The following is a 27,134-nucleotide window of genomic DNA, read 5'->3' on the forward strand; positions in this document are numbered from 1 at the left end:
TAACAGAAGATATTCTTCATAGTAAATTTAAAAGTCAAAGTGATATTTCTTGTATTTTTGAGAAAAATCTTTTCCATCTATAATTGTCTAGGCCTAAACTTTTCCTTTAGATTGTAACCTACTTGTGGTCAGGAAGGCAATTGTATTTCCCTTTTGTTGTTTCATGGTCCCTTGAACAAGGAGAGGTACTAAATGTGTCTGTCTTAACAAAAGGCAGCCAGGGATAAAAGTGAAGCATGTGCTGGATTTGGAGTCATAAAGAGTGTAGTTCAGAAGCTAACTCTGACTCTGATGTAATTGGAATCTCTTTCTTCACTAGTAAAATGGGAATAATAATAGTACCTACTATGCACTGTTGTTTGAATCAAATGAGATAATATTTGCAAAAGAACCTTTTGCTTAGCACATAGGAGGTGCCTTAATGAATGCTTATTTCTTCTCTTCTCCTTCCCCTTTCCTCCATATAAGGAGCTCCCTACATCAATGAAATCACAGGTGCTTCCCCTATAATTTTTTTTTTTTTTTGGCAAGGCAATTGGGATTAAATGACTTGGCCAGGGTAACATAGCTAATAAGTGTTAAGTGTCTGAGGCTGAACAGGTCCTGTTGAATCCAGTGCTTGTGTTTTAGCCACTGCACCATCTAGCTGCCTCTCCCCTATAATATTCGAAAAGATAGTATTTATAAAGCTTTGCATAGCTTAAAGAATTATATAAATGCTAGGAATTATAATAATCATTACTATTACTACTAATAATGGATGTGGAGGCTCAGACATCCTTGTGATTAACTTAATACTTTGAAATTTATAATTTTGTATTTGTAAACTTTCTTTTCTCACAGTAAAATTAGATTATATAAGTTGGTTCTTTTTTGGCATTGGTGTCCATTCAGAAGATAGAGATTGGGATGAGAGCCATTGCCACTAAGTTTCTATCCAACTTCTGAGTCCTTCTTCAGTTGGTATTGATGAAGAAATATTCACAGTTTGACCAGGTTTCTCTAAAAATAGAAGTCAATTAAGGAAACCAAAGTCTTGAGAGATCACACTAGTAGAACCACATAGTTTTTTTGTTTGCTGTTTTGTTCTTGGTACCAAAATGGTGTTGAGCTCAAATAAAATATCTTTGGTTTTCTTTCTTGTAATTTTATGCTTCCTGCCCATTTTTTCTTTGTAGCATAATTATTTCTTAGCTAAAATGCTTAATTATTAAAGGTTCCATGCAAATTAACTAACACATAATCACACTGGATTTCTATTTGTTTTATTTTTGGAAAATTGATGATGGGGGGATTCAACTAATTCCTCCATTGTACTTGCATTGCCAATTTCCATGGTTCTCTGGGGGGTACTTGAGAAGAAGCCATCACTTTCTCTTGCTAGCTATCTTTCTTATACATATATCAATAAAATGTGATCTGAGGTATTCTCTTGGCATAGTCAGTTGCTCATCCAAAAATGTCATCTGTGTCACAATAAAGACTTCATTATTTTATGAAATTGGAAATAAGGACAAAGTTCATGTGAAACACATTTAGGGTAAATCTACCTTCCATATTGGAAAAACTTCACTTGATTATTACTATGAATCAAGGTTGCCAGGCACTTCCTCTGCTGCCAAAAGAAGCTTTTGTTACATTGCCTATGGAACTTTGAATATTCTTCAATCTACCTCTTTCCCCAGTCATACCTGTACTTCAGTCTCCTTCCTTTATTTTATTCTCTGGTTCTATTCCACCTAAATTTGTCCACTTGAAATATGGGGTGACAAAATTGGCCTGGGCTCCATATAGAATTCTAGTCAGGGCTAGGCTGGTTGTTGCTCAACAGCATGAGAGACTCTCTTATCCAGAGATTAAGCATGATCAGCTCAGAGGTAATGTGCAGGGAAGTATTGGAGTCTGCTGCTAAAACATTTTAAATCATCAGGGTTTTTCTCCTTTAATAACTCAAAACACATAAAACTAAAATCAAAATCACAGGTCAATATCCTCAGTAAGCATAAGTGTCTTAGTTAGGGAAGGAAATTATTGATCAAAATGGTTCAGTTTGTTCTAAAGTTCTGAAATGAAAAAACAAAACAAATGATTGCTCTTCTTTCTGCTTTTAACCAAGAATCACTGTACTGAAATATTGCAAGGAAAGCTATTTATTGGCTGGAGCTTGAAATTATGATAATAATATAATGATGATGATGATATGATGATGATGAAAGCATCCCTAGACTAATTCTATCAGAGAATTCTGATCTTATTGGAATGAAATCAGGAAGACCTGAGTTCAAATCCAATCTTAGGAACTTACAGGCTAGGTAACTGAACTTCTCACTGTTTCAGTATTCTCAAGTGCAAAATGGAGATAATAATATATTTGTAAAATTACTTAGCACAATGCCAGGTACATAGTAAATGCCATATAAATGTTTATTTCTTTCCCTTTCTTTATTTGTATAGAAAACTCTCTGATAAGGAAATTCCTTCTAATACAGGTTACTATCACTTCTACAATTGAAGAGTCATAGGGAATTGCCTTAAGTACTCAGAAATTAACTGATTTTTCCAGAGTTGCATAGCCAGTAGATGTCTTCTTGACTTCAAGCTTGATTCTCTATTCTTTATGTTATGCTGCTCTGTACTTTGTACATTTGTTTTTGATGTAAAAGATAAGAATAATATGAAGGCTAAACAATAATTATTATTCTGATAATCCCCTCAAATCCAACCCATGATCCATTTTTTGAAATGAGAACAATGTTGAAGTAGTGAAATGATAGGCAAGATTTTATATAGTGGGGACTCTGTGTGACCTGAGGATGCTACTGAAGGTATGATATATCTCTGAAATGTGAACCAATTAATCTCTAGCAATATCATTAATTGGCATTGAACTGTGGTCAATGTGATGAAACTATTACTATGAAACTAAGAAAGAAAGGATAATATAGGATTCTACTAAGAACTACTATGAATAATAGCTTGAAATGGAATATAGCAGATATAGTTTTTTTATTTTGCTTTTTCCAAATTACATGTAAAAATGATTTTTAATTTTTTTATAATTTTGAATTCCAAATTCTTCCTCCTTCTTTTTTTCTTCCTTCCACCATTGAAAAGACAATCAATTTGGCAAATTTTATACATGTGCATTCATACAAAATATATATTCCATATTATTCATGTTATGAAAGAAAACAGATTAAAAAACAAGAAAAACAAAGTAAAATAACATAATGATTTGATCTGCATTTAGATTCCACCAATTCTTTCTCTGAATTACCTTGGATCTTTGTATCACTAAGAATAACTAAGTCATTCATAGCTGATTATTGTACAATTGTTTTATTACTATGTACAATGTTCCCCTGGTTCTGCTCTTTTTACTTTTTATCAATTCATGTAAGTCTTTCCAGATTTCTGAAAGCATCCTGCTCATTATTTCCTAGACCATAACAGTCTTCCATTCCACAACTTTTTCAGCCATTCCCCAATAGATAGGCATCCCTTTAATTTCCAATTCTTTGCCACCACAAAAAAGTAGAACAAATGTTTTTGTTTATTGAACAAAAGAATATATCAGAACAAATGAGAAATATAAATATTCCATCCATACTGATTATTTATTTTCATTGGACTAACAACTGCTGAGCACAATAATTAACACACATACCATCTGTTAGAATTAAGCTTCAAAATCTCTAATTCTGTTTTTATTAGTTTTTGTGCTCCTTGTCATAGCATAATATTTCAATATATGATGAGTTAATGTAGAATGAATAAGGTTCTGCTCTTTTCTATCCTTGCATTGAAATTAGAAATACAACATTGAACTATATCAATACGGATTAGATATAAGGAGAGGCTCTTCTTAGAGAAGAGTTTTAAAGTACTAACAAAGATTAATAAAACTTTCTTGTTAAGGAAAAGGGAATCTCTTATTATTAGGTAGGAATATGTTTCCATATGTATGTATGTACATATATATATATGTATATATATATATACACACACATATACCATGAACACTGCAAATGGAATATCAATCCAGGGGTTTAATTGAATTGAGAAATTTTCAAATTATTTTAATGCTGCCAAACTTCTTTCAGAAATAAAGCTGAACTTAAAAAAAAACTTAGTATTATACCTAAATATTCTACATTTGAGTTATATAACAGGACTATCATATAGATATTAAAAATGACCATCACTGAGAGGGAAATCAGAGCAATGTGTGATGGGCTTGCATAGTCTGCAATATGTTATAAAAAGAAAAGTAATTACAAAGGACAACTAGAATAAGTGATGTCAAAAATGTAGAAACAAAAAGAGAAAATGGTAGCTCAGATGGGAAGAATAAGTGATAACCCAGTGGACTCTCTGAGTACTCCATTAGTATCCATATGATATCAAGAGAAAGTAAAAATACCCTATATATAGAATACTTATGGCAGGGCATGTCTACAAGTCACATAGAAAGGATAGGGGAAATATAGAGGATAGAGGGATAGAAGGGTTGTGACCTATGTAGTTGTATAGAATGGACAAATCAACGAGATCTCAGATCAATTTAGCATTTTTTAATATAGGAGCAATTGCATATGTTAGAGTGGAAAATAGTTATTCCTATCATTTACATGCTTTCAAATTCATTTAATTAGTTTATTTTTAAACCAGTATCAGTGTCAAATATCAATAGTCAAAACTTCTAAGGATTTTTTCCTTAAATGGTTCCTTTCATTTTCTCTAATGATATTGAAGTTACTTTCTTCTTTTCTTGATGAGTTTCTATGAGAGAAAAATGATGAAAATGCTTTGTTTTAGGCTTCTTTAGTATGCAAAGCACAATATCAACAGAAGATTTCATTGATTGTGAAATTAAAAGAAACTTTTAAAAATGTTTTTTTTGTTTCAGTTTTTCTTATGCTTCTCCATTACATGAAATGGATACTTTATGTACATGATTCAACTTTAACTCAGTCCAAAAGGGTTGATAATTTATTTGTTGCCTTATCTCTCATTGATATTTAGGACTCAACTGCTCACTATCACTGAAACTTAGAAATTACTTTTACATTCTGGTTATAACAATGTAATATGTAATCTGCTTAACTATATGTTGACACAGTGGCAAGATAACAGAAGATCAGGATCTTAATATCACATTTGCCTTAGTTTTGCCTCAGTTTCCTCATATATTAGATCAAAGATTTTGATTAGACAGGTTTTAAGTCTCTTCCTTTTATAGTTTAAGATTTTTACCTCACTAGACACTTTTTATTCTAGATTACAGTTGTGAATATAAATATTTACAAAAATGATTCTCTTTCTTGCCAATTTACAGGAAGTCAACTATTCCCTTAAAGCTGTGGAATAATGGGGAGTAAGTTGAGGAGCAAATTTACCTTCCCCAAAAAAGAGATGACTCAGTTACTTTTTTTTTAATTAGAGCTTTTTATTTTCAAAACACATGAATAATTTTTCAACATTGACCCTTCCAAATTGTTCCTCCTTTCCCCCCACTTCTTCCCTAGATGTCAAGTAATCCAATATATGTTAAACATGTGCAATTCTTCTATACATATTTCCACAATTATCATGCTGCACAAGAAAATCATATCAAAAAGGAAAAAAAATGAGAAAAAACCCAAAATGCAAGCAAACAAAACAAAAAGAGTGTAAATGTTATGTTGTGATCTATACTTAGATGACTCTTCATCACAAGATCATTGGAACTGGCCTCAATCATTTCATTGTTGAAAAGAGCCAGGTCCATCAGAGTTGAGCTTCACATAATCTTGTTGCTGTGTACAATGAGGTTCTGCTCATTTCTGCAGCAGTTAACATAAGTCTTTCCAGGCCTTTCTGAAATCATCCTGTTGGTCATTTCTTATAGAAGAGTAATATTCCATAACATAGTGACTTAGTATCTTATTCTCTCAACTGCATATGCTACCTTTCCCTTTGCCAAATTATTTTATAAATTATGTTGCACATACATGTTGTGACTTCCATTTGTTTCAGACCCTTCTATTTTCTATTTGCTTATTCCTATCTCCCCTTAATTCTCCTACCCCAAAATTCCAAACATTATCCACCACCACTCTGCCCCTGGGCATTTTCACTGGCTGTTCCTTATGCCAAAATGTTTTCCTTCCTCTTCTTTGGAAGTAGAGCTTTCCTTCTCTGTCTAGCTTTTCTGGTCTTTACTCAACTAAAGTTAAGTCTCAACTAAAATCCCATTTTCTATAGTAACCTTTCTCCAAACTCCTCCTAATTCTACTACTTTTCTCTTTTAACTATTTGCTACTTATATATACATTCATAAATATTTTGTTTGTGTATATTTCTTTGCATATTATCTTCTTTTATTAGATTGTGAGCTCCTTGAAAACAAGGACTATTTTTTTTCTTTTTAAAAAATTTATTTGTATACTCAGTGCTTAACATAGTGATTGGCATATCCTATAGGCTTAATAAATTATTTATTAACATTCAGACTAATCTGGTATCATCTGTGTAATAAATATTGGGGGAAAGAATTGGAAATGGCCTGAGCATATTTTATCTAGGCCTGAATACAATATATGCTTCCTTTCTTCCTTAGGATAGTAAGAAGCATATCTAAGATTTCCCCCATAGATGTGAGTTTACAGATTTAAAATACAAATTTATAATAAGCTAAAGTGTAAAGGGTCTTTATAGATATTTTTATTTGTTAGTTTTTTTTTTCAATTTTCTTATACTAATGAGTTATTTTTGAGCATCAGGTTTTGTCCAAATCTAGCACCAGCCCATGTCCAGCATTTGGGAGAGCAGAAAATCGAATAGGAAAAAATAATGGTCTTGGCACTGACAGTTCTGGGCTTAAATCCTAGTTCTGATATGTCATGGTTGTAATACCCACGGACAACATAAATGGGAGTTATTTATTATACTTTCTATCATGAGCAAAATAAATGATGGGAATTCAAAAGACCTTTTTTGACCTGGACTTAGCTCCAAGACAAAATAGGATTTCAGTCTAAGAATGACTTGAACTAAAATGAAATGTATTAAGTAATATCTAACAGAGAGGATGATTAATGTACAGATTTATCTCACAAAAAACCCCACTTTTTTTTCAACTAAAAATTCAATCAGGTACCAAAAAGTTCAAAAAGTTTCCCTACTGTATAGATGGTAATGAAGCTTCAACTTTGATATGAATCTTTCTTTGTGACCAACCACAAAGGATCAGTGTAGATACACCTTCCAACCAATATAGATCTGTAAACTATGATTAACATTCTTCTTGAACTAAATTACCATCAAACTTCTCATCCTAAATCAAATATCCTAGTTGACAGAAATCAAGCTGTTAACCCCAAGTCACATAGCTAGTAAGTATCTAAGATTGGATTTAAATTCAGGCCTTCTTGACTATAAACCCAAAACTCTAGCCACCAAATTGCCTAGATATCCCGTATTCTTAGGTATACTCTCCAATAATCACATACAATGTCCATGAGAAGAATGGAATTAACTTAGTTCACAGTGGTAATGGGACATTCATATCTGGCAAAGAATAACTCACAACTTCTGCTACTTCATGTTCTGAATATCTTTTTCCCTTTAGGAACCATAAATCATGTTGTCCATTCTCTCTTAAAAGAATACTCATGAAATTCACAGATGGCAGTACTCTTATGATGGACTGATCATTCCACTGTTATGCTTGCAATCCATAAGATCCAACATCTTTGCTAAAGAGGTCTATCCACTGGATTCCCTGGACTTATTATTCATGGGTAATTGAAATTTCTTCTGCTTCCAGCTACAAGACTCAATTTAAGATATTTGCAATTCTATTAGCAGTTTCCAGAACATAATGGCCACTCAATAAATGCTTGTTCCTTTTCCCTTTTTTCAAAATAGAGGAAATCCTTAACCTAGAGTTGGTATAAACTTCTCCAGTTCTGCTCCCTCCCTTAAGATTTTTGGCACCTACCAGATAGAAGATGAGAAAATAGAAGTATAGCCACTCTTTTCAACAACTCTTCCTGTGTCAGGGATGAGCACTTTGAATAAAAGAACTGACTCTAATTTTTGATGATCATCTAATACCTTTATAAATCTTTCTCTCTGTGGACTAGGCTATAATTGGCCAATGATTATAGGCCCAATAATTACCAAAATTTTTCGTGGTTTAGGCTTCTTCAGTTGTATAAATTAATGTTCTGTTTGGGAGAAACTAGGTAGCACAGTGAATAGGCTGATGGGCATAAACTTAGGAAAACTCATCTTCCTGAGTTCAAGTCTGAATTCAGACCCTAATTAGGTATATGATCCTGTTCAAGTTACTTAACACTGTTTGCCTCAATTCCTTATCTATAAAATAAGTTGGAGAAGGAAGTGGCAAACCACGACAGTATTTTTGCCAAGAAAAGCCCAAATGGGGTCATGAAGAGGTGGATACAACTGAAATGACTAAACAGCAATAACTAAGATGTTCAGTTTGCCTCTGCAAATGGCTGGGGAAAAGATGCTTAGCTAAGTTTATGCTCTGGCAACAAGTTCATTTTCTCTACTAAAATTCAAGTAAGCTACTCAAAGCCTCAAATCCTTTATGAAGAATGCAATTATTAACCCTTAAAGGACCTCAAGTTATATCTTCTTGTCTTTGTTCTTGCTTTTAATGACTTATAAATTTGGGGCATACCATTGTATATGATTCAGTAGGTAAATCTTAGTGAGAAGATGTGATTTGTGGGTAGCATCACAAAGTTCTTGCTGTTTATCCTTTGTTTCCATAGAAACACAATGATATCACAAGGGTAATGTTTTAACTTGGGTGTAAATTGGATTTCAGTGAGGCAGAATTACCCAAAGTCATCAACCTCTCTTCCAAATCCACTGGCAAGACAAAAGTCAAGATGAGTGGTGATGGCCTAGGAAGCAGTAGATGATCTTCGCATCTTTGATATTTGACTAAGCTCTAAATACTACATTGTGACTATTTCTGCAGTCTTCATGGCCATTCAAACAAATTGTTCTCATCTGCCCATTCTGCCACTTCTCTCCATGCTTGGAGTAGACATCTCTCTAAATCAATGATGGTACTGAAGCCTGCCTGTTAACCTAAACCTTATTTGATTCATCTGTGAAGGATGTATCTACTGCAGCACAAGCTACAGTTTCTTGGAGGCATAGGTGAGAATCCTCTTATAGGTGAACAACAGATGGGTGAGCACCTCTCAAAAGGATTTGGCAAGCTCTCCAACTAGAAATGCTACTACTACCTTATACACTTCATCCTCAAGCCAGAAAGTGTCAGAAGCAGTCTTGAACACAAATCTTTCTGTCTCAAAAGATAAAAACATATCCACCATTCCACCAAGCCCCTCACAACAAAAATCAAGTCAATTTCTATAGCAATTTGCAAGATGCTGTGCAAGGAAATATAGTTGAAAAAGACAAGTGATCTGAATACAAATTCTGCTTCTGAAGATTACTACCCATGTGATCTTGGGAAAATTCCCTAATTTTCAGGGGCCTCAGTTTCCTCATCTGTAAAATGATAACATTGGATCAGATAGCTTCAAAGGTACCTTCTAGCTCCAAATCTATATTCTTTTACTTCTAATTTCCCACCTTCCCTGTTTGTTTGTTTTTTAAGTGAGATGGGATATATGACTTCCCTCATTCTCCCACTCCAAGATGAGTAAACTAACAATATATTCTCCAAAAATACATTTGCTTGAATTAAAAAAAAATCTGTCACAATTCTTTCCCTTGCACTAAAAAGACTGTTGCCTGTTTGGCTTCACTATATCTTACTACAATAGAGTAGGCCCATATCTTTGTGGCTTCTCCATCCCAGCCTCCTGAAAATCTGTTAGATGGTAAGACAGCTTCAGTAATTTCCTATTCCTTCTAGTATAAACTGCAGATTCCTTTGTTTGATATTAAAAGTTCTTTGCAATCTGGCTCCAGGATATTTTCACAGGCTGATTTTGCATTACTTTCTCATATATTCTGTGTTCCAAACAAATTGGACACAAAATTCTCTCACCTGCCTTGTGTCATCTTTTAAAAATATTTATTTATTTTTATTAAAGTTTTTTTATTGTTTTGAAAACATATGGATTTTTCAACATTAAGCCTTACAAAACCTTATGTTCCAAATTTTCCCCCTTTCCTCCACTTCCTCCCCTAAATGGTCAGTAATCCTAAACATATTAAAAAATATATATAACATATATTAGCCTCAAGTGCTCAATTGTCTGACCCCAGTGCATTGACTCAAGAATTTCAGCCCTTTACAGATTTTGTAAATATTTTGTCAAATAGTGAGTTCTTATCTCAAAAGCGGGGGTCTTTGGGTTTCTCAAACACTAAATTACTATAGTCATTATTTTGTTCTGTGAACCTAACCTATTCCACTGATTGACTATTCTATTTCTTAGCCATTCCAAAGGGCTTTGATGACTGCTGCTTTTAGGTCTGGTACAGCTAGGCCACCTTTATTTGCATTTTTTTTCATTAATTCCCTTGAAATTCTTGACCTTTTGTTCTTCCAGATGAACTTTGTTATTATTTTTTCTAGCTCTGTAAAATAATTTTTGAGAATTTGATTGATATGACACTGAATAAGCAGATTAATTTAGGTAGTATTATCATTTTTATTATATTTTTCAGCCTACCTGTGAGCATTTAATATTTGTCCAAATGATTACATCTGACCTTATTTGAATGGAAAGTGTTTTATAATTGCGTTCATATAGTTTCTTAATTTGTTGTAGCAGGTAAACTCCCAAATATTTTATATTATTTATGGTATTTTAAATGGAATTTCTCTTTGTATCTCTTGTTTTTGGACTTCGTTTATAATATGTAAAAATAATGATTTATGTGAATTTATTTTGTATCCTGCAACATTGCTAAAGTTGTGAATTTTTTTCTAGTAGTTTTTCAGTTGATTCTCTAGGGTTCTCTAAATATACCATCATATCAACTTCAAACAGTGATAATTTAGTTTCCTCATTACCTATTCTAATTCTTTTAATCTCTTTTTCTTCTCTTATTGCCAAAGCTAACATTTCTAGTGTAGTGTCCCAGTCTTGGGTCTTTGTAAATTCTGTATTCCTTGTCTTTTGGAAACCTTTCAAGGTTCAGCTCAAATATTATCTGCATGAGGTCTTTCATCAACTCTCCTATTAGTTTTATTTTTCTATTAATTTTAAAAAGAAACTTATCTCTGTATATACTGTAAATTCCTGAAAAGAATATAAGCTCTTTGAGAACAGAGACTGTGTTCCCCCTTTTATATCACAGTGCCTGGCACATAGTGTTTAACAAATACTTGTTGAATTGTTTTGAATACTATAAGCAGCAGCAGGAGTTGCTTATTTCGAGGACTTCTCAATTAGAAACATAAGTTGTTATAGAAGCTTTGAAAAAGAAATTCTATTGCCAGTAGAAGCTGAAAGCTTAGGTATTAACCAGTACCCAGAAAATATAAATTAAGTAGGTCTGAGGTTGTTTTTGGCCTAAAGGCACTGGACTTTTTAAATATTGCTTTAATCTTCTAAAATTCTGGTGATTTAGCTAAGCCTCAGACTCAATTTGGAAAGGAAAGACAAACCATTTTGAGATGAACTGGAATACATAAGCTCAATATTTCACCATGTGGTGGAAGAAATCAAATTTCATCACTAAAAAGGTTGAAATCATCCCCACTAAATTATCTAGTGCATCCTTCTTTCCTTAAGTATGAAGACCATCTGCAGTATATAGTCAGCTGCTTTCTTTAGAAATAAAGCAGTAAAGAAAAAACATGTAGGAATAGATTTAAAAAATCTTTCTAATGAGTAAAATTATATACATATACACATGCATATGAAAATGGTATAGACATGCATTTGTATATATATATATATATGCATGTATATGAATATGTGCAAGTATATATCCATCCATACATGCTATTTAAAGAATAGATCATAGGTAAGCTGTTTCTTATGGTTATGTTCTAGCTGCATAATATGGTATTGGGACTCACCTTTATGTAGTTTGCAATTATAGATATACATTAGAACTGTGTGAGAGCTGGAAAAATGAAAGAGTAGAGTCACTGTCACAGAGTGCTTCCAACCTCCAATTCCTTTTAGATCATAAATTTCAAACTGCTAGAAAATTATAAGGTCATGCAATCCAGCCCTCACATTTTACTGATTAAAACATTGTGAAACTGAATGGTTGTGGGGTCAAGTCTCATTCCTTTCATAATAAAATCTAACATTTCTTTCATATCACCATTCTATCTTGCCTTCTTTCTTATGTCAAATTTAGCCACTTGACCTAGCTAGGAGGAGCTGGCATCTGGTTGTAATGCTATTGTTTTGGGAGTTAGTGTTTGGTTTTTTTGTTTGTTTGTTTGTTTGTTTTACAATCCACTAAAATTTAGGAAAAAGGGTCTGGGAATGCAGTAGGGTGGGCAAGCTAAATTATATAGTTTGTTATTTGTGTATTGATCAATCACTCTCTTTAGATAACTCTGGATTTTACTCTAGAATTTCACATTTCTTTATACTGTTTCCCTGTTCCCCCATACTCCTTAGTTAATTTTCCTTTTGTCAGGTTATATTCACGTTATCCAGAATATCCTGTCAAAATAGTGGGAAGTAAGACACTCTGATGTAAATAAATTTAAAAACAATATATGTTATGTTCCTTCTTTTTTTCTTCCTTCCTTTTTGTTCTTTTTTTCTTTCTTCCTTCTTTTTTTCCCTTCCTTCCTTTTTTCTTCTTTCCTCCCTCCCTCCTTCCTTTCCTTTCTCCCTCCCTATTTCTCTCCCTCCTTGCTTTCCTTCTGTCCTCTCCCTCCTCCCTCCTTCCCTCTCTTCCTTCCTTCCTTCTATATTTCCTTTTTTTTCTCCCTCCCTTCCTTCCTTCTTTTCTTTCATCCTCCTTTCTTCCTTCCTTCTCTTCCTCCTTGTTTGCTTGACAATGTACATAGTTTCACTCTAGTTCTTTCACAATTGTTTATTCATTGGCCTTGGTTCTGGTCTCTCCTATTAATTATCATTGTCCTCATCTTTGGTCCTGGGAATGTAATACTACTTCTTTCTACTGATGGATCACATCTCTAATGACATCTGTCAGAACTGGAAGGCTTAGAACTGAAAATCTAGGCTAAAGCCTTAGAGAACTGATGAGAGCATGAGTTTTGAAAATGTGCCAGGCCCTCTGTTCTGTTTTAGCCTGCTTCACCAGATTTTTGCTGGGTTTTGCATTTACCCTTGTTGTTTCTCATGAGTTGACAGACTAACTAATGGAAAGAAAAGCATCTATCAGAGTGTATAGAACTAATCCATGAGCTTAAACTATTGTGATATGTTATATAACTTTTTTGTCAGCAAGGGTAATTCTTGCTGGTAGCTGGTAGAGAGAGGCTGTTACCACTTTTACTTCTTTTGACTTTGTGTTGTTAGAAAAGCTTGAAGAAATCTTCTATTCCAACCCTTATCTTATTAAGTTTTACTTCTATTTTTCCTTTTGGTTATGACTTTCTAAGTATTTCAATGTAGCTAAAGGATAAAATGTTTCTTCTTGATACTTGTCTCAAAGAAGGAATAATCAATACACGTGCCGTAGAGTAGATTGGAACTGGAACTAAATATCTAGCACTTGGAGATGTAGAATTTCAATTTTTAAGCTGCTATAATGTTTTAGTGGTGGAATTAACTGGTGGATATAAAAAAGACAGGAAGAGAAGAGGGGTGAGAAAAGGGGGAGAAAGAGAAGAGAACAAATCAGCAGAATGGAAGTCTATGAAGGGACTTTATAATTTTGTCAAGTATTTCTACCTACAATTATTATTGTCTCAGCATTATATATAATGTTCTTTAAATTGTAATCATTCTCTGGGAGCATATTTCTTGGGGAGCTTCTGGAGGAAATCTTGGCTTCAGTTCAGTTTCAATAATCACCTCAAATGCAGCCAGGAGTTAAAATCCAGATCCTTTATCATGTCCTTCAAAGTCCTGAATCTTTTCCTGGGGCACTGTTAGCTTTCTTAGAGGCCTATCTCTCTACTTGGTTCCAAGAGCTCCCTCCAAATGTCTCTGAATCCAAAGGTTTTTCCTTCAGCCTCCAGCCAGCTTCAGCCTCTCATCCTCCCAATGTTTCCTGCCAGCCCAGAGGTGAAAGTTGGAACTTGACGCTGAATCTCCTGAAGTCCTCCCAAAGTCCTCTCAAAGTTCTAAAATCCTCTCGAAGTTCTGAAGTCCTCTTGAAGTTCTGAAGTCCTCTTGAAATGCTGAAATCCTGAAGTTCTCTCCTGAAGTTTTCCTGAAGTCCACTGAAGTTCTCCCAAAGTTCCCTTTGGCCCTGAGAGCTTCTTACTTATATATTCCACACTGAGTATACACCAATCATTATATCACAAGGAAACCATTATTTGTTTTAGGATTAAATCAATGCTAAATTAGATTTAACCAGTGTCTCCTCAATTCCACTTAGTACCTTGTTTCAAGTTCTGGCCCATAACATCTCCTTGTAGGATTAAATCAATCATACTGACTCATGCTAAATTAGCACCCTGTAAGAATCCTAACAATTATGAATCTGGCATTCTTTAGATATTATTAAAACATGTACATTTTATTGATTTATTTGTACAAACAATATATTTTGACCTAGAGAAAGAGGATTGTGGGAAGTGAGAATGGCTCACAACATAGCATTTTTGCTCTTTTTGTTGTTGTTTGCTTGCATTTTGTTTTTTTTTCCTTTTGATCTGATTTTTCTTGTGTAGCATGATAATTGTATAAATGTATAAATATACATATATTAGATTTAACTATATTTTAACATGTTTAACATATATTGGATTATTTGCCATCTAAAGGAGGGTATGGGGGGAAAAAGGGGAAATTTGGAAGACAAGGTTTTGCTAGGGTCACTGTTGAAAAGTTATCCATGCATAGGTTTTGAAAATAAAAAGCTTTAATTAAAAAAAATAAAACTATAAACCCCCAACCAAAAATTAAACTTGAAATACAAAAATTAAAAGGAGAAATCAATAATATTGAAAGTAAAAAAACTATTGAATTAATAAATAAAACCAAGAGTTGGTTTTATGAAAAAGCCAATAAAATAGATAAACCTTTGGTAAATCTGATCAGAAAAAAGAAAGAGGAAAATCAAATTGTAAGTCTTACAAATGAAAAGGGGACCTTTCCACCAATGAAGAGGAAATTAGAGAAATAATAAGGAGTTACTTTGCCCAACTTTATGCCAATAAATTTGATAATTTAAGTGAAATGGATGACTTCCTCCAAAAATATAGGCTCCCTAGATTAACAGAGGAGGAGATAAATTGCTTAAATAGTCCCATTTCAGAAAAAGAAATAGAACAAGCTATTAATCAACTCCCCAGGAAAAAATCCCCAGGACCAGATGGATTCACATGTGAATTCTACCAAACATTTAAAGAACAATTAGCCCCAATGCTATATAAACTATTTGAAAAAATAGGGGATGAAGAAGTCCTACCAAACTCCTTTTATGACACAGACATGGTACTGATACCTAAACCAGGTAGATCGAAAACTGAGAAAGAAAATATAGACCAATTTCCTTAATGAATATTGATGCTAAAATCTTAAATAAGATATTAGCAAAAAGACTTCAGAAAATCATCTCCAGGATAATACACTATGATCAAGTAGGATTTATACCAGGATTGCAGGGCTGGTTTAATATTAGGAAAACTATTAATATAATTGACCATATTAATAATCAAATTAATAAAAACCATATGATCATCTCAATAGATGCAGAAAAAGCATTTGACAAAATCCAACATCCATTCCTACTAAAAACTCTTGAAAGTATAGGAATAAATGGACGATTCCTTAGAATAAGCAGGAACATATATTTAAGACCGTCAGTAAGCATAATATGCAATAGAAATAAACTGAAACCTTTCCCAGTAAGATCAGGAGTGAAACAAGGTTGCCCACTATCACCATTACTATTCAATATAGTACTAGAAACGCTAGCCTCGGCAATAAGAGCCGAGAAAGAGATTCAAGGAATTAGAGTAAGAAATGAGGAAATCAAACTATCACTCTTTGCAGATGACATGATGGTATACTTAGAGAACCCCAAAGACTCTGCTAAAAAGCTATTAGAAATAAGTCAGAATTTCAGCAAAGTGGCAGGATACAAAATAAATCCACATAAATCCTCAGCATTTTTATATATCACCAACAAAATGCAACAGCAAGAGATACAAAGAGAAATTCCATTCCAAACAAATGTTGAGAGTTTAAAGTATTTGGGAATCCATCTACCAAAGAAAAGTCAGGAATTATATGAGAAAAATTACAAAAGACTTGCCACAAAAATAAAGTCAGATTTAAATAATTGGAAAGACATTCAGTGCTCTTGGATAGGCCGAGCGAATATAATAAAGATGACAATACTCCCCAAACTAATCTATTTATTTAGTGCTATACCAATCAGACTCCCAAGAAACTATTTCAATGACCTAGAAAAAATAACAACAAAATTCATATGGAAGAATAAAAGGTCGAGAATTGCAAGGGAACTAATGAAAAAAAAGTCAGAGGAAGGTGGTCTAAGTGTCCCTGATCTAAAGCTATATTATATAGCAGCAGTCACCAAAACCATTTGGTATTGGCTAAGAAATAGACAGATAGATCAGTGGAACAGATTAGATACAAAGGACAAAAAAGGGTACATCTATAACAATCTAATCTTTGACAAACCCAAAGATACCAACATTAGGGATAAAAATTCATTATTTGGAAAAAACTGTTGGGAAAACTGGAAATTAGTATGGCAGAAATTAGATATGGATCCACACTTAACACCATATACCAAGATAAGATCAAAATGGGTCCATGATTTAGGCATAAAGAATGAGATAATAAATAGATTAGAGAAACAGAAAATAGTCTACCTCTCAGACCTGTGGAGGAGGAAGGAATTTATGACCAGAGGAGAACTAGAGATCATTATTGATCACAAAATAGGAGATTTTGATTACATCAAACTAAAAAGTTTCTGTACAAACAATACTAATGTAAACAAGATTAGAAGGGAAGTAACAAATTGGGAAAATATTTTTAAAAGTAAAGGTTCTGACAAAGGTCTCATTTCCAAAATATATAGAGAACTGACCCTAATTTATAAGAAACCAAACCATTCTCCAATTGATAAATGGTCAAAGGATATGAACAGACAATTCTCAGATGATGAAATTGAAACTATATCCATTCATATGAAAGAGTGTTCCAAATCACTACTGATCAGAGAAATGCAAATTAAGACAACTCTGAGATACCACTACACACTTGTCAGATTGGCTAAAATGACAGGAACAAATAATGATGAATGTTGGAGGGGATGTGGGAAAACTTGGACACTAATACATTGCTGGTGGAGTTGTGAAAGAATCCAGCCATTCTGGAGAGCAATTTGGAACTATGCCCAAAAAGTTATCAAACTGTGCATACCCTTTGACCCAGCATTGCTGCTATTGGGCTTATATCCCAAAGAAATACTAAAGAGAGGAAAGGGACCTGTATGTGCCAAAATGTTTGTGGCAGTTCTTTTTGTTGTAGCTAGAAACTGGAAGATGAATGGATGTCCATCAGTTGGAGAATGGTTGGGTGAATTATATGGAATATTATTGCTCTGTAAGAAATGACCAGCAGGATGAATACAGAGAGGTTTGGAGAGACTTACATCAACTGATGCTGAGTGAAATGAGCAGAACCAGAAGATCACTATACACTTCAACAACAATACTGTATGAGGATGTATTCTGATGGAAGTGGATATCTTCAACATAAAGAAGATCCAACTCACTTCCAGTTGATCAATGATGGACAGAAGCAGCTACACCCAGAGAAGGAACACTGGGAAGTGAATGTAAATTGTTAGCACTATTGTCTGTCTGCCCAGGTTACTTGTACCTTTGGAATCTAATGCTTATTGTGCAACAAGAAAATGGTATTTACACACATGTATTGTATCTAGGTTATATTGTAACACATGTAAAATGTATGGGATTGCCTGTCATCGGGGGAGGGAGTGAAGAGAGGGGGGGGATAATTTGGAAAAATGAATACAAGGGATAATATTATAAAAAAAACTATACATAAAAGAAAAAAAAACAAATACTATCTCATATCATCCTCACAGCAACCCTGTGTGGTAGTACTATTATAATTTCCAATTTTATAAATGAATCTGCGGCTGAGAGCGGCTAATAATAAAAGTTGTAATAGTGATAATAGTAGAAGTAGCAATGTTAATATTATACTAGTAAAAGCATTAAAAATAACACAAGGAGAATAACAGATTTTCATATGGGACTTTAATATTACTAATGTAAAATATATGTATATACATAACACATACAAATATTATATATGTATATATGTGTATACATGTATATATATGTATACATCAGTGTTTAAGTCCTGCCTTAGACCTTTAATCACTTGGTGATTCTGAGCAAGAAATCTTTAGCTTTCTTGGCCTCCATTTTCACATTTTTAAACGAGGGGGCTGGATATGATGACTTCTAATGTCACTTACAGCTTTAAATTTTAATTTAATATAATTAATCAACCAGGTTTTTTAAAAGCCTTCTCTGTACTGTGGGTACTAAGCATGCAAAGATATAAAACCAAATAGTCCCTGCTCTAAAGGAATTTGTATTCTATTAGGACATACAACATGTATTAAGAGTAATGTATAATGATATTGGAAAGATAGTTTCAGGCCAAATTGTATACCAGGATAATAATATTTTATCATAATCAAGACTTACCTATCTCCTCTCTCTTTGACCTGCTCTCCCCTCGACTGATAGAGGAAGAAAGACAACATAACTATATTATAAAGCAGCAGTCACCAAAACCATTTGATATTGGCTAAGAAATGGACTAGTTGATCAGTGGAATAGGTTAGGTTCACAGGACAAGATAGTGAATAAAAATAACAATCTAGTGTTTGACAAACCCAAAGATCCCAACTTTTGGGATAAGAATTCATTGTTTGACAAAAACCACTTGGAAAACTGGAAATTAGTATGGCAGAAACTAGGCATGGACCCACACTTAACACCACATACTAAGATAAGATCAAAATGGGTCCATGATTTAGGCATAAAGAACGAGATCATAAATAAATTAGAAGAACATAGGATAGTTTACCTCTCAGACTTGTGGAGGAGGAAGGAATTTGTGACCAAAGGATAACTAGAGATCATTATTGATCACAAAATAGAAAATTTTGATTACATCAAATTAAAAAGCTTTTGTACAAACAAAACTAATTCAAACAAAATTAGAAGGGAAGTAACAAATTGGGAAAACGTTTTTACAGTTAAAGGTTCTGATAAAGGCCTCATCTCCAAAATATACAGAGTATTGACTCTAATTTATAATAAATCAAGCCATTCTCCAATTGATAAATGGTCAAAGGATATGAACAGACAATTTTCAGATGATGAAATTGAAACTATTTCCATTCATATGAAAGTGTTCCAAATCACTATTGATGAGAGAAATGCAAATTAAGACAACTCTGAGATATCATTACACACCTGTCAGATTGGCTAAGATGACAGGAACAAATAACGATGACTGTTGGAGGGGGTGTGGGAAAACTGGGACACTGATGCATTGTTGGTGGAGTTGTGAATCCAACCATTCTGGAGAGTAATCTGGAATTATGACCAAAAAGTTATCAAAATATGCATACCCTTTGACCCAGCAGTGCTACTCCTGGGCTTATATCCCAAGGAAATACTAAAGAAGGGAAAGGGACCTCTATGTGCCAAAATGTTTGTGGCAGCCCTTTTCATAGTGGCTAGAAACTGGAACAATGATGTCCATCAATTGGAGAATGGTTGGGTAAATTATGGTATATGAATGTTATGGAATATTATTGTTCTTTAAGAAATGACCAACAGGAGGAATACAGAGATTGGAGAGACTTACATCAACTGATGCTGAGTGAAATGAGCAGAACTAGGAGATCATTATACACTTCAACAACAATACTATATGAGGATGTATTCTGATGGAAGTGGATATCTTCAACATAGAGAAAAGCTAATCAAATTCCAGTTGATCAATGATGGACAGAATCAGCTACACCCAGAGAAGGAACACTGGGAAATGAATGTAAACTGTTAGCATTTTTTTGTTTTTGTCTCCAGGTTATTTTTACCTTCCAAATCCAATTCTTCCTTTGCAACAATAACAACAACAAAAAAAGTCGGTTCTGCACATATATATTGTATCTGGATATACTATGACATATTTAATATGTATGGGAATTCCTGCCATCTAGGGGAGGGGGTTGAGGGAAGGAGGGGAAAATTTTGGAACAGAAGGGAGTACAAGGGATCATGTTGTAAAAAATTGCCTATGCATATGTACTGTCAAAAAATGTTATAATTATAAAATTAACTTAACAAATCAAAAAAAAAAAAAAGAAAGACAACATAAAGGCAAAAGAAGAAAAAGCAAGAAAAACAATACTTATTATGAACATGTATAGTCAATAAAAGCAAACATCCTCATTTACTATGTCCAAAAAACCCAATGAAGCTCAATTTTTACTCTGAGTGCATCACTTCTCTATTAGGAAATGGGTATTAATTTCACCACGAGTCATCTGAAATTGTGATTGATCTTCAAATTGTTTGGAATTTATAAGACTTAAATATAATTGTGTTTACAATATTGTTACTATTATATAAATTGTTCTGTGAAATTATCCCCTTCATCATTTCTTCCAGTACTATAGTATTTCATTATATTCATATACTATTACTTGTTCAACCATTCCCCAGGTAATAAAAATCCCCTTGGTTTCCATTTCTCTACAAATGTAGAAAGAATCTATGCATTAGTTTTATTTCAACAAATTTTTGTTATTTTAAAATTTTGCTTGTCTTTGTTTGCTGATATGTAATATATCTATGTACTTGTAATATATCTCATATCTAAGTCTGAAGTGCAGGTTGATCTGCTGAAAAGATAGTATGTTTCCAGTCTCAAGAAACTAGTAAACAATTGGATATAGTCAGAATTTCAGCTAGATGGACATTCTTTGAAGGGGATACTCTGGGGAATATTAAGGCATTGGAAGTTAATCATTCTGAAGATACTGTTATATAATAATGAAAATAATAATAATAATAATTTTGTTTCTATAGGTAATTGTTACATAGAATTAATAACTTTTCAATTGCTGAGTCTACCAAAGTACAATAGACATGGTGAACATAAATTTGTTTTAATATTACTAAGGAAGAATTATGAAGTATAATTACCAAAATCAATGTTTTTCTTAGTCTTCCCTCTTCTTGAACTCTCTGCACTATTTTGCACTGTTGATCACTTTCTCCTCTTGGATATTCTCCTTCCTAAGTTTTTTTTTTGTATGACTTTATTGTCTCTTAATTGAATAACCCTTCTCAGCCTCAATTTCTGATTCATCAGTCCTTGACTATTTTCTAATTCTAACTATGTTTAAGGATCTGTCCTGTACATTATTTACTTCTCCATACTTTCCCTTGTTTATTGCATCAAGTCACTTGAGCTCAATTATCATCTCTATGCAGATGACTTCCAGATCTATATACCCAGTTTGAATATCTCTCCTGAGCTCTATTCCCTCTATCCCCAACCTCCCATTGGACATTTTCAAGCGAATGTCCCATAATTTTTTGTTTTGTCTTCCTCAATTTCTTCAACTCTAATAGACCTCGGTATTGGTGAAGATTGAGACCAAAAAGAAAGGGGAATAGTAGAATTTAAGATGGATAGATAGTGTCATGGAAACAATGAACAAGAACTTGGACAGACTTTGAGAAATAATGGAGAATAAGAGGTGATTCAGCTGTACAGACATGAATGAGTGACTGAACAACTATAGCACCTAGTTCACAGATTTGTATCAAAGAAGATTATGTTTATAATGTCTTTAGAACAGTGCCTGGAACAAGTTGTTATGTAACAAATGCTTATTCCCTTCTTCATTTGTAATTTAAGACCTTTCTAATTATAGCCAACTTTTTAACCTTACTGAGTGAATGAATGAAAAAGAGTTTGCTATATACAAAACATTATGCTGAACAAAAATGAAAAGCAAACTAATTCTTGAATATAAGGAGTTCAAATTCTAATATGGGGAGGGGATATATATATATATATATATATATATATATATATATATATATATATATATATATATATATATATATATATATGGGAAATGCTACATGAAAAAGATGATGCCTCAACTGAATATTAATGAAAGAAGGGATTCTGTGAGGCAGAAGTAAGGAGGTAGAAGCTGGAGTACTTTGACAAACAGGGGCCAAATTACATCTGGGGATGCTACCAGTTAGCATGTTGATTATTTCTATTCAGGTTTAGAGGGAGATAGTGTTTGAGATGGTGGCATTGAATTAACTTCCCTGTTACAAACCGTCTCTTGTCTTTCCCTAAAGGTTTCTTGTTGCTCTAGCTAGATGATTTGCTTCTTCTATGGCTAAAATTGGTGAAGATTTCTGGACAATTTTCACCATTGATTGCTATGGAGAATGATTTAGGGTGGGAGGAGAGGGGTGAGGCTGGATGCAAAGCTAGTGGTCTGGAAATATATTTCTATTTCTGTGGCTTTTGGGCTTACCTACCCATTAATAATTATTTATCTGTGATTGTTGGTAATGGTGAGAATTAATCAATTAATATTTTAGGTCCTACTGTGTTCCTCACACGTACAATCCATACTCACAAGGACTTTATCTTCTAATGAAGAAGGTAACATGTGTATATATATATATATATATATATACACACACACACATATATATATATAAAATGTATGCGTGTGTACATGTATAGAGATATACAATATAGATATAGTTAATATAAATATATTTAGTTAAATTAAAAGTAGCTTGGGAGGAAGAATATTGACATTTAGTAGATAAAGAAAGCTTCATGTAAAAGATTATGCCTGAATTGAATATTTGGAAGGATGGGATTCTAAGAGGCAGAAGTAAGGAGGGAGGGCATTCCAGAAACATGGCACAATAAGCAGGTGACTGGTTACTTATAACTGGGATTTTCCTCTCATTGATGGGTGGTGATAGAGCAGAATGAAGAAGTACTAGATAACAACAAAACATACATATTAATTCCTTTCATAGTCTAACCAAATCAGGCTTCTTTTTTCTTCCTCAAAAGTATTTTATTTTTCCAAATATATATAAAAATAGTTTTCAATATTCATTTTTGTAAGACTTTGTTTCAAATTTTTCCCTCCCTCCTTTACCTTTTCTCTCTTCAAGACAGCAAGCAATTTGATATACTTTAATATGCGCAATCCTTTAAAATGTCTCCATATTTGTCATGTTGTGCAAGAAAAATCAGACCAAAAGGAAAAAAAATGATAAAAACAAATAAACAAAAAAGATAAAAATACTATGCTTTAATCCACATTCAGTCTCCATAGTTCTCTCTCTGGATATTGATGGCATTTTCCATCCCAAGTCTCTTAGAACTGACTTGAATTCCCACATTGTTGAAAAGAGCCACATCCATTATAGCTGATCATTGCATAATATTTTTATTGTATATAATGTTTTCTTAGTTCTGCTGACTTCATTCAGCATTAGTTCATGAAGGTCTTTCCAGGTTTTTCTGAGAACATCCTGCTCATCATTTCTTATATAATAATAATATTCCATTATCTTCCTATACTATAACTTATTCAGAATGCCTGATATATAGGAGGTGCTTAATAACTTCTTGTTGATTGATTGAAGGAGCACCTGGATTATCAGATACAGACTTCTGACAGTGAGCCTGAGAATCAGAGGAACAAATCTTAGGCATCCTTTAGTTCAATCCATTATTGTATAGTTAAAGAAGTTGAGATTCAGAGTGGAGAGCCAGTTCTCTAGTTCTCCCTTCCTCCTTCTCTTCTCCCTTCCTTTTCTCTATCTTTTTCTGTCTCTGTCTCTGTGTTACACACACACACACACACACACACACACACACACACACACACACACACACACATACTCCCTCCCTTCCCCCTCTTTCTCTCTCCCTCATTTCCTCTCTCCCTCTTCTCTCTCCCTCCCTCCTTCCTCCCTTTCTTCCTCATTTCCTTTCTCCCTCTTCTCCCTCCCTCCTTCCTCCCTCTCTCCCTCATTTCCTTTCTCCCTCTCCTCTCTCCCTCTCTTCTTCCTCCCTCTCTCTCTCCCTCTCCTCTTCCTTTCCCCCCTCCCCTCTCTCTCACACATACACACTCAGAGCTAAGTAGCAGAGAAGCAAGCAATGAAACCTATGCTCCAAATTTAGGGTTCTTTCGCCTGTACTTTGCTAACTGCATTTGCTTCAACAGAGTTCAAGGAAATTTTCAATAGTAACCTTTTGGAACTGTCTGTCTCATGCCTCACCACACCAAAACAAATGGTCATATGAAGGAATGGTACACAATAGTAGAGCAAAGTGAGTGATTCAGAAAATTGACCAATAAATCTCTGCACACTTTATTTGTCTTTTTTTTTTTTTTTGGCCACTATGCTACTCTGGGAACCAGTCCTACATTACAAATGAAGAGACACCTCAAGGCTTGTTTCTGTTATCTCTATCTTAAATGTTATTGCCTGGAAACTGGATGATCTGATTAGCAGGACTTTAAACTGAAAATAGGGGAAAAGAAAGAAAAATGCTGAGACACATCCACAAAACCAGAGTAGCATGTAGAACATAGGAATAAATGATAATGCTTAGACCTACAGGGGACAGTGATGGGGAAGAAGGGGTAAACATGGAACCAATCATCTCTATACCAGTGCAAAAGTTGCACCTTAACTAGATTTCCATAGGGTCCAAAATGTTCCCTTAGAAATTATAATAAGAAAATCCTATCAGCCTTTATATTGTCAGCTCTCTTCTGGAGACACAAGGTAAACGAAGTTAGATTTTTTTTTTAAACATAAGGATATTTTGCACAGTCTCCTGTCAAAGCAAAGACATCATGTCTCCCTTTTTTCTTTATGTGAAGTGATTATATTCAGAACTGATCTCAATATCCTGATTATCTTAGCCTATTTAGTTAAACTGCAGCCTACTATTTCAATAAATTTGCTAAAAAAAAAAAAACAACCAACCATACTTATTTATTAACTGAATTCTTAAATTAAACTATGTTGAAGGTCTCAAATTACATGTGTCTCCTGAAATATTTTTGAAATAATGATGTTCTCAAAGGGGAGTCGTTATCTAAATAAGCTTAAGTCATTTTGGATTTTGCAGTTGGGGTTGAGGAATTTGGAATGCTTGATTGAAAGCAAAGGAAGAAAGTTGAAGGGTAGGGAAGAAAGGCAGGGGTAGGCTTTTGTGTCTGAATCCTGACATCATGTTAAGCAAACATTTAAACAAATGCCTTTGCTGTCATCCTTCTAAATCTGAATTACTGTTGAATGCTGCTGAATAGTTATGTACCTCATATACTATCATCAAAGAGCTGTTCTGCTTTGGGAGGTGTGCCTGCTCTGTCTCCATAATCAATCATCATTCTCCATCCAGGAGTGAAAGCTGGGCTTGGTGCCTATTCATCATTTTAGTGTTCCCTTTGTGAATTTTAAAAAGGGAAATTGCCTTTGACAAATAGAACTAAGTACAGGGTTATGGGATTCATTTTTTCCTATGGAAATTAAAAGCAGCCCTGCTAAGAGTGAGCATTTTGTATTCAATTCAATCCTTTCATGACAGTAAAACGTAACTGGCATTTCAGTCTCTATTGGCTATAAATTGACTTAGTGATAAGTTAGAAAAATACACCCACTCAACAGAATTCTTCCCTGGTGAATTTTCAAGTTACTTTCTGGAACCAGGGTCTATGGTAGTTCAAGCATTATTTATAAATAATTTACAATGAATGCTTCTTTTTTATATCAGGAAAAAAAGATTTCTAATATCCAAGTGCATTTTTCATGTCACAGATAATGGCTAATAGCCACAGCAGGGAAGAACAATTAACAAGTTCATGAATGATGACGCCCTGTTTGTACTTGAAATAAATAAGATAATTGTTCATTTCTTCATTTTCCAAGTTTGTGTTTTGATTATTCATTCAGCAGATGATCATTAAGAGTTTGTATGATTTTCAAGGAACTTTGCCAGGCAATGGGGACACAATGTTAAAAAGAATTTAGTCCCTGCTTTTCAGGAGTTTGTCATCTAACATGAGAGAAAGTTGCATACAGAAATTACTAAGATAAAAAAGGAATGTGAAAAGAGTATAAAGGAAAAATACAAGGTGCTAAAGGAAAAAATATGAGCATAGAAAGACCTCTTTCACTTGAGGGACATAGAGACAAGGATTTACTAATGAAGATAATGAACTTTATTAACATCAGTGAATGAATATTAGTATATGTTAATATCCACTAGTGAACATGAATAAACTTTAGTGCCTATTAATGGCTAAAGTGATGTTTGCATTTCACAATCCATATAGTACCAAGTATAATGATTTTATCCATAAAACCTTGAACCAGGATTTAAATCATGTCTAACTAACACCTAGTCTTTTTCATTGAAGTGGAAGAAAGCTAATTGATAAATTTACTAATTGTTTTATTGCCCTTCCTAGATACCCATTCTTGTCAAGTAGATGAATAGTCAAATATGTGACAATTTATCTCTTTCATTATCATTGAAATATGGGAGAAAAAACCTCCTACTATGCCAGGATGATAATAATTATATTCTCAAATTAATTCATTTCAATTCAGCAAATATTATGAAGCTTCTACTATGTACTAGATAGAAAACTCCTAATCAAATCTTCAGGAGGATATGCAAATAAGCATAATGAAAATTAGAATAATATAATCACATACAATGGTGTGTATTTGTTACAAGAGTTTTTTTTTCCAATTATAGTAAGTAGAAGGAAGAAAAGAGAAATACTTATTAATTGAAAAATAACATTAAAATAAAAAATGTAAGTACATAGAAAATAAAGCAAGTACAAAATAAGAGATAGAAACTGGGAGGGATTCCTTCTGC

Source organism: Sminthopsis crassicaudata, chromosome 1 (assembly GCF_048593235.1).
Source record: "Sminthopsis crassicaudata isolate SCR6 chromosome 1, ASM4859323v1, whole genome shotgun sequence".
NCBI classification, from domain to species: domain Eukaryota; kingdom Metazoa; phylum Chordata; class Mammalia; order Dasyuromorphia; family Dasyuridae; genus Sminthopsis; species Sminthopsis crassicaudata.